Genomic DNA, 9,307 nt, shown 5'->3' on the forward strand with positions numbered 1-9,307 from the left:
AAGACTGGACTGTATTACAATTTTTTTTTGAGTTTTATGTGAATAGTGCTACCTTAAGCTATTAGTTGTACTAATACAATGATTGGATTGTATTCTGTATGCATTAGAAGACTTTTTCATTTTATAAGTTAAGGTATTAGAGTAGTTATAGTGTGTTTAGTAAATTGTTTTAGTTTTGTGATAGTCTGTTAGTCTTAGTCAAAGAAAATTTAGGAAAAATGACTCCCACATGAGATTCAACCATGGAAATTCAAAATAAGTGGTTGAATCTTCAAGTGAGGCATCTATCCATGTGTATATAAAGGTATAAGTCCAAGGGAATAGTACAAATATTTTTAATGTCAAGCCCTAGGAAAGCTAGGAAGGTCTGGTTAGTGGTTTGACAATGTTGAATCAATGATTTCATGTAGGGGATAGAAGTAATGTATGAAAAAAGAATAGTTATCAAAATGGGATAGTCCTAGCTTGACATATCCTAGAGGTTGAGGTCTTTCCAATCCATTAGGTGAGTTTTTAAACAAATTTTTGGTCTAGTCTTAGGAAATAGGTCTTTTAGTCCTATTTTCCCTATATAATAGGAATCACATGTACATACAACTTAGGGTTTTGAGACCTACAAAATACTTTAGAGAATCCAAAAGGGTGTTTGAATTTAGAGTTTATTTACTAGGTTGTTTGTAGATTTTTTGTGAGAAAGAGGAATTAGTGGATTCCAAGGGCTAATTAAATTACGCCTAAATAGGCTTCTTTGAGGCAAAATATTTAAATCGCTAAGGAAGAGGTCTAAAAATCTTTCCAAATGAACATGAATGGAATAAAATGAAGTAATCTCATAATGATGGATGACAATACTTTGAAGGATGAAGTTAGAGAGCAAGTTTCACTTAGATCCCTCTAAGTGTGTGTGTGGAGAAGAGTAAAAAACAAAATAGTGTTTGTCTTCTGAGGGTAAGAATAAATGATCAACCTATTGGAGAGGAGTTTGGATTGGTGTTATTTAATCATCTAAACTAATCAAGGACCTAAGTGGATAGGTTCCTAGAAGAGACAAGCTAACTCTCTTGAGGAGTAGTGCAAGCACCCCTTGGAACACTCATACCATAAATCTATATTAACATCCCTTGTGTCCACACTTCTAATGTAGTTGTAATAGTATCCTTCAAATATTTGAGTGTTGATGGTCTTAGTCCTATATTTATGTGCTTGATGTCCTTTCTTTTTGTAGTTATGATAATGTCCCTTGAATTTTTTGCTTAGGGTTTTGATTTCTAGTGTTGCTCTTGTAAACACATTGTAAGCATGAATGCTGATGATATTACTATGGGGGAGTGTTGTGGATATGTTACTATGATGATTTGTTACATTCATGATAAGTTTATCATTGATGTTAACATAGCATTTTTTTATAGTATCTGACAGCAGAATAACGAAAAGATTAATTTGGTACAGATGATTAGTTGAGTATTATAACTATCTAAGGTTATGGGAGATACTTTTGAGTATCTGGTATATGTAGTAAATGTCAAAAGAATAAATGATAAGTATAAAAGTTAGGTAAGTTTTGGTGATGTCTATTCTAAGATAGAGTTTATAGAGGCACGTTCTAGTAAACTTGTTATATCTCTTAGCAAAGTTAATATTATAGGATCGAGGTTGAAGACATGAAGAAGACATGTTGAATATGGAATAGCTAAGTTTTATCATCATAATATTTCATGTATGAAAAGTTATTTAAGTTGAAAGGTGGAAGATTAATGTTATCACTAAGTGTAACATTGTCTTAATGTGGTCCTATAATAATTAATTGAGAATGTCTAACAACTGACTTAGGGAATTCCTTCATGGACTTAGTATAAAGGATAGATAGTTTCCTTTATCAAGGAGGAGATATGAATGGCATGAATTTTATTGATGTGAAGTAAATGTAAGTAGAGAGAGAGCTGAATGAAAAGTTGAGCAAAGTAGTGCAAAAGTGAAGGAAACTTCATTGCCAAGGTTTTGTTAGTGATCTAAGGTTTGATATTTGGATCCAAGGTTTATGACATGGTCTACAAGGTTTGAAAGAGATTGGTTTGGTTGATAGAACAAAAGAAAAATGAAAATAACAGTAAATTGCATGTTTGAGTAGTGAGCTTTTCTTGTAGTTGAAATTGCATGTTTGGCCAGTGGGTTCATCTAGCATACATTGTACTAAAAATCCTAACAAGGTTAGCACAATTCTTAATAGGGTTGGTACAACTCCTAATAGGGTTGGAATCTCCTAATAGGCATTCAAAGTCTCCTAATAGGGACTCTATGTACTAAATGTTGTAACAGAATCCTAACGGGTCCATTCTCTAACAAAGAATATTTATATTAATACATAATCTTGTGGGAATCATTCCCACTAGGGTTTTACCTTTGATCAAGGGTTTCACTAGTCAACATATCTAGTTTAATTATATATGTGCATCTTATTATGATTTTTTTTTACTTTGGTTGAATGGTTAAGTTTGTTTAAATAAGATAAATGTTTTAATTCTTAGATTACTAATTCACACCCCCTCCCCCACCCTTTTAGTTATCTTGGCAGTCTATTGTTTCTAACAATTGGTATTAGAGCATCATGTCCTTGAAGATAAAGTTTAACAACTTTGGAAGATCTATGGTGAACATGTTTAGGAAAGATAGTCCAAAGTTTGATGGAACAAATTATGATAGTTGGAAGGAAAAGATGAAGACACATCTATTGTGTATGGGTCTGGGATATTGGATCTTGAAAAAATTAGTGAAGACGATCATTGCTAAAAGGGATTTGAAAACTTGTACTGAGGTAGAAAGAGATCTTTTTATGGGTGACATAAGAGCTAGAGAAGCACTATTGATTGCATTTCCTAAAATTGAGTACAAATAGGTAAAATCACTTGCTACTTTACATTTGATTTGAAAAGCTTTGGAGACTAGTTTTGAAGGTCATGCACATTCTAAGAAGTTGAGGCTTTAAAGTTCAATTTGTGCATTTCAAGATGCTAAAATGATGGAAGATGGATATGTAAGAACATATATAGATATGATATCAAAAATTATTGCAGGTATCAAATCTCAAGGAGGAACCAAAGAAGATGATGGGGTTATATGGAGGATATTGAAGACTCTAACACTACCATTTAAGTCAATAGTTCAGATGATATAGTTGTTGATATCTTGTACCAAAGATTTCACAAAGGAGTCATTACTTGGAAGACTTGAAGCAGCTAGGAATGAGCTTAGATAGTCTAGGGAATTGACTAGAATAGAGACAACTTTTAGTGCCTTGAATATTCAACCTAGTCTATCAAGAAGCAAAAGTTATAGAGGAGATTTTGCTAGTAGTAGTAGATCTAAGGAGGATAGAAAGATTGAAGAAGGAGTAGTCCTTCTAGTAAAAAGAGAAAAAGGAGGTAAGAAAATCTTTAAATGTTGGACTTGTAATAAATATGGCCATTATGTATCTAAGTTTCTTAAAAGAGAGAAAAAGTATAAGGGAAATTACAAATTTAAAAAAGATAGAGAGTGTTTGTATGAAAATGAAGATAATGATTCTAATTCAAACAAGTAGTAAGTGCTAGTGATGATGAAATAGGATTTGTGGAAATTAAAGAAGAAAGTCCAAAGAAAGTATCTTTGGTGGCAGAGGTTGAGAAGAAATCTAATTGGATAATTGATAGTGGTTGTTCAAATCATATGATTGGTGATATGAACAAGTTTTTTAACTTCAAAAGTTAGGATGGAGGCATTGTCAGAGTTGGAAACAATGCAACATGCCAAGTTAAAGGTACTGGATCTATAAATCTTGATGGTAAAACTAAAATTGAGGATGTATAGTTTGTTGATGGTTTAAATCAAAATCTTTTGAGTGTTGGAAAACTAGTGGAAAAAGGTTATTAGTCACAATTCATAGAGAAGACATGCATGATCAAAGAAAATGATGGAAAGGTAATTGGAATAAGAACTAGATCTAGAGGTAATGTATTTCAATCGAATCCTACTGAAATGACATGTTTAGTTGTAAAGGTAGATGACAGTTGGTTATGGAATAATAAATTTTTTCATATAAACTTTGACAATATTGTAAAGACTAGTAGTATGTTTGTAGTTAGAGATTTTCCAAAGATTGTAAAGCCTACTAACACAATTGTCAAGGAGTTTGTTTTGGCTAAGCATAATAGAACTTCTTTTCCCTGCAAGAAGTTTTCCATTACAATGAAGTTGAAGATTGTACACACAGATCTTAGTGGTCCTATAAAGACTAAAGGATTCTATGGTGAAAGGTATTTTATGATTCTAGTTGATAATTTTTATAGAATGATGTTTGTTGCATTTCTTAAAGAGAAATTAGAGGCATTTGATAAGTTTAAGATATTCAAGAATAGAGTTGAGAATGAATCTAGTATGAACATTAAATGTTTAAGATTAGATAAAGGAGGATAATTTACTTCGAATGAGTTTAACATGTTCTGTGAAGAAAATGGAATCAAAAGATAGTTATAATCTCTGAGAACTCCTGAACAGAATGGCATTGTAGAGAGAAGGAACAAGTCAGTTATAGAAGCTACAAGAGCTATGTTAGCAAAGAACGATGTATCCAAGATGTTTTGGAGAGAAGCTATGAATAAAAAAGTCTACACTATAATTAGAGTGCAAGTAAGGAAGAACAGAAACAAGACCCCTTGTGAACTATGGTTTGGTCACTCACCTATAGTTAAGTATTTCAAATTTTTTTGGAGTAAGTGTTATATCAAGAGAGATGATGATATTGGTAAGTTTGATGCTAGAAGTGATGAAGGTATGTTTCTTGGTTATTCATTGAAAAGAAAGGCTTATAGATGTTATCATCAGAGAACTATGACTATTATGGAAAGTACAAATGTGAGAATTGATGAGAAATTAAGAATACAAGAGAGAATAGTTGATTACAATTCAGATGATGATGTTGTTACTAAGTCAAGGAATGATGAGGTATTTATTGAGACTAATAATGATTTTTAGAATGAAGGAGATATAAGGTAGGAAAAAAGCTCATAATCTTTAGTAGAGCCAAGAGTTGAGATAGCAACTCCTACTTTAGGAAATAATATGATAAAGAATCATGCATCCAAGTAGATCATCAAAAGAAAAGACAAAGGTGTGATGACAAGAAGCAGAGTCAATGAAGAACTATGCTTGATATCTCAAGTTGAGCCTAAGTATGCACATGAAACATGTAAAGATGATTATTGGAAAAAAACTATGAAAGAGGAATTGGATCAAATAGTAAAGAATGAGACATGGGAATTGGTTCCTAGACCAACAGACAAGAACATAATTGAAACTAAATGGGCATTCAGAAAAAAGATGAATGAACAAGGAGAAGTTGTAAGGAACAAAGCAACATTGGTATGTAAAGTTTACTCACAACAAGAAGGGATAGATTATGAGGAGACTTATGCTCCAATGGATAGAATAGAAGTAGTAAGATTATTCTTAGTCTATGCAGCATATAAGAAATTCAAAGTATATTAGATAGATGTCAAGTCAACATTTTTGAATGGAGAACTTGAAGAAGATGTGTACATTGAGCATCTTGAAGGATGTCCTTTGACAGATGACAAGGACATAGTATGCGGATTGAGGAAAGCATTGCATGGCTTGAAGCAAGAACATAGAACCTAGTGATAGGCCAACACTAGGACAAATAATAATAAAGAATTGATGATTTATAATAAAGTTCGGCTGGTTTATACGAGTCAATCTAAGAGCGTAAGCTTGTGAAAGCTGTCCAAGTAGTATGCTATCAAGGGATGATAGTTGTGAGACGAGGGTTTATGAATGCGGCTAAAACACTCAAAACTAAATCTACAAGAAATCAAAATGGTTGCAGTGACAGGAACTATCACTTCTTGACGCTACAAAGATCAAAAACAAAACTATCTTCCTAAAATAATAATGACAATAATCTATAGATAAAATAGTAATGAAATTATTTCTATATTATATTCTAATTATTAGATTTTTGATCTAAAAATTACAAACTGGTACAAACACTAAAATATGATGTGATAATAATCTAAGCAAGAAATATAAATGCATACAAAATAGAATAAAACATTAATGAAATACATCACCGTGTTTCACCATGGAGTGGGCCCTTGTTCTTGGCTTGAACGGTGGATAGAAAAAATGTTTTTTCTACACTATGATCATGCAAAAAAAAATATTTTCATTTACTTCAAAATATTGATGTTTAGATTTGCATTACATGGTCTTCTTGCTGAAAACTATATTCTAATTTGCTTCTCATTTACAGAAAATCTGCCCTTTCAAATATGCCTTACATTTCTTTTATAGGCAGATCTATATCACATTTTTACAACCATCTATTTAATAACCATGATACAAATAATAACAAATTATAACAAAGTTTGGTCTCATGCTAAGAATAGGTAATTATTTTGATCTTTCCAACAAACTGTAGTTGTTGATTAATGGTTTGAAATGGTTGTTGCATGTGAGACATGCATATACATTTGCTGATGTGAGATCACATAAATATTAGCAAATGAAAATTGAAGGTCTCTATGTTGTTAAAGGATGCAGCTTGCATGAGTTTTAATTGCCCATAATAGGTATGATGAAGAAAAACCAATGTGAGTAAACTATCTGTAGAAAGAACCAAAGGAGGGTAGTGTACAGTTAGCAATCATGCCATAATATCCAATGTTTTGCAACAACAATGTTTGATTGGATTCTCTGTTGTCCACGTATAAATTCAGCTAAATTGGAGGAGTTGAGTTGGTAACAATAGCAAAAATAAACTTTGAAAATCCAAACCCGTAATAGAAAAATCACATTTTGAAAATGGCCTCTAACTTTTCCATCAGGCACGTTGTAAAGATTCTGCTGTGTGGGATTGTAATTGGGCATGTTCTAGACAATACCCATGTCTCAAATTTTTTAAATTCATCCATATCTGTTTGCAAACAAAAATGCAAAATAGCCTATCCTTATCTTTAGTTGGTAATTATTCAGGCTAAGTTCTTTCTCAACATACTCCTTGGTCAATAATGTTGGAAGGAATAATGCTTTAAATAATGAATGCCAATAAGATATAGCAAGCAATATTTTCAAAGTGGATGGAACTTTGTATTTCTGAAATAGATACGGGAAGATCTGTAAGCAATAGGAAGATATGTGCTACAAATCAGCATGCTGCAATATTAAAGAGTAGTAAAACATAATCAACAATGAATTTTCCATATTTTAATCCCAAAACAATATTAGATACTACTTAATTATATTAAACTATATTCAACGTTATAACGGTAAAATGGGATAAAAATGGAATGGAGAAGTATGTAGGAAAGTGTGCAAGATAGATTAAAATAGAGCATTAAATAGGTTATGATTAGCTCTCATCATTCCCCCCAACTTAGCTTATTGCACATCCTCGTGCAATCATTATGATCATGAGGTCTTTAGTTTTAACTGAAAGCACTTTGAATTTATATTTTTGGCTTTGTCTCCACCCCAAACCATGATTACTCATAGATGAACACAAATCCCTTTCTTTGCTTTACATGACAAGCTTTCTTCTTCTTTTTTTTCTTTTCCTTTTTCAATAGGGATATCTCCTTTAACTTTCATAAATCATTTTTCTTTTCTCTTTTATTTTTCATCTCTTTTCATTTTTTATAGCATCATGGTTCAAAAGGTTTCATATAGGAGAATTTATCTCAATTTGCATAGGAGGAGTTTAAATGGGTAAAATAATAGAGATGAGAGACAAAACAAAAGTTATTGTATGATGGATATAATGGATAGTATGATGGGTTTACTAAGGGTGACAGATGGAAGATAATAGGATAACAGTCCTCCCCCCAACTTAAGGGTTGACCGTCCACAGGAAACAAGGAGAGGATAGGGTGTTGCATAATGATCAAATATAATAAGAAATACAAATAAAGTTAAGAGATAAAATAAGAAAAAAGAAAATTGATTGTTTTACCAACATGCATGTGCAGAGAGACCAAGGCTGGAATAGAGAGTAACTTAGCAACTGTCACCACCAAAATGAGAAATCTACAACAATGAACAAAGAAGCATCCAGAACTGCAACACCACAACTGATCATGCAACAAGTACTAGGGGTGATCAAAGATTTGAGAATCACACTAAAGAGGAGTAGAGCTACAGGAGTGAGCGATAGGAGGTGCCAAAAAGGAAAGAAGCACTAAAACCAACAAGTGTTCCTAAAAAGAATGATTAGCAGAAAAACCAAGAACACCAATTATTGCTTTTTTTGTCTTTCTTTTTTTTTTTTCTTTTTTTTTTTTTGAATAAATTTTGATAATGACAAGTGACCACTGGCAAGCTAGTTTTCAATCACTCACCGCTTAATGGTGCTGTAAGAACAGTTTTCACCACTAAGAATTTATTTTGCAGTTAACATCCGCCAGAAACTTGTTTTCAGATATTAACTAGCCAACAACGCCCGAAGGTTTTCATTGTTCACTTTTTTTGGTTTTTTTTTCTTCTTCTTCTTCTTTTTTTTCTTCCATTTTTTTCAATTTTTCAATAATTGCATAAAATGACCAAAGAAAAGAAATCCTGACATGGATGATGAAAAATGATACCATCCAAAGCTTGATTTTTGTCTATGACCTCACAAAAGGAACTGTTGAAACTTGATTGCATAATAAACTTGAAATGATCACCAAGAATAACCTCATCAGAATTGGAACCACAAACCATTGCACTTGAAACATTTTTGATCTATATATCTCTTCACCACTGAATCTGAAATATGCTTAGAGAACTTGGGAACATACTAGCACACTTGGATGAAAGAACTACTGACAAGGATGATGATTCTCATATTTCTCTATGCTGACTTAATAAGAAGACATCTCTTGAAGATATGAAACCCTATTCTTATGAAGCTTGTCAAATATCCATTGTAGGAAAATGTAAAGTTGCGAGTAGCATACCTTCATTACCAAATACATGAGTACGGAGTGAAAACCAATAGTAGTCACCAATGTGTCCATAAAACTCCAGAGAGACACAACTCAAGGAAGGAGTGTAGTAGTTGGCACTGTTATTCAAAGTATTTTTAGAAGTGTTCTTGAATATTCATGAATCTCATAGACCATGCTGCATATTTTCCTCCAAGTGATAAATCACCAAAGACAATAAATCTCATCTCAAGATGCTGAACACCCTATGCCAAAATCTGCATGTGATCTTGAATATTGAAGCACTAGTGAAATGGATATACACCATATAGCTAGCAAGCCCACACAATGTGAAC

This window comes from Cupressus sempervirens, chromosome 6 (genome assembly GCF_028749045.1).
Source record: "Cupressus sempervirens isolate cs-2001-9-10 chromosome 6, ASM2874904v1, whole genome shotgun sequence".
In the NCBI taxonomy this organism is placed as follows: domain Eukaryota; kingdom Viridiplantae; phylum Streptophyta; class Pinopsida; order Cupressales; family Cupressaceae; genus Cupressus; species Cupressus sempervirens.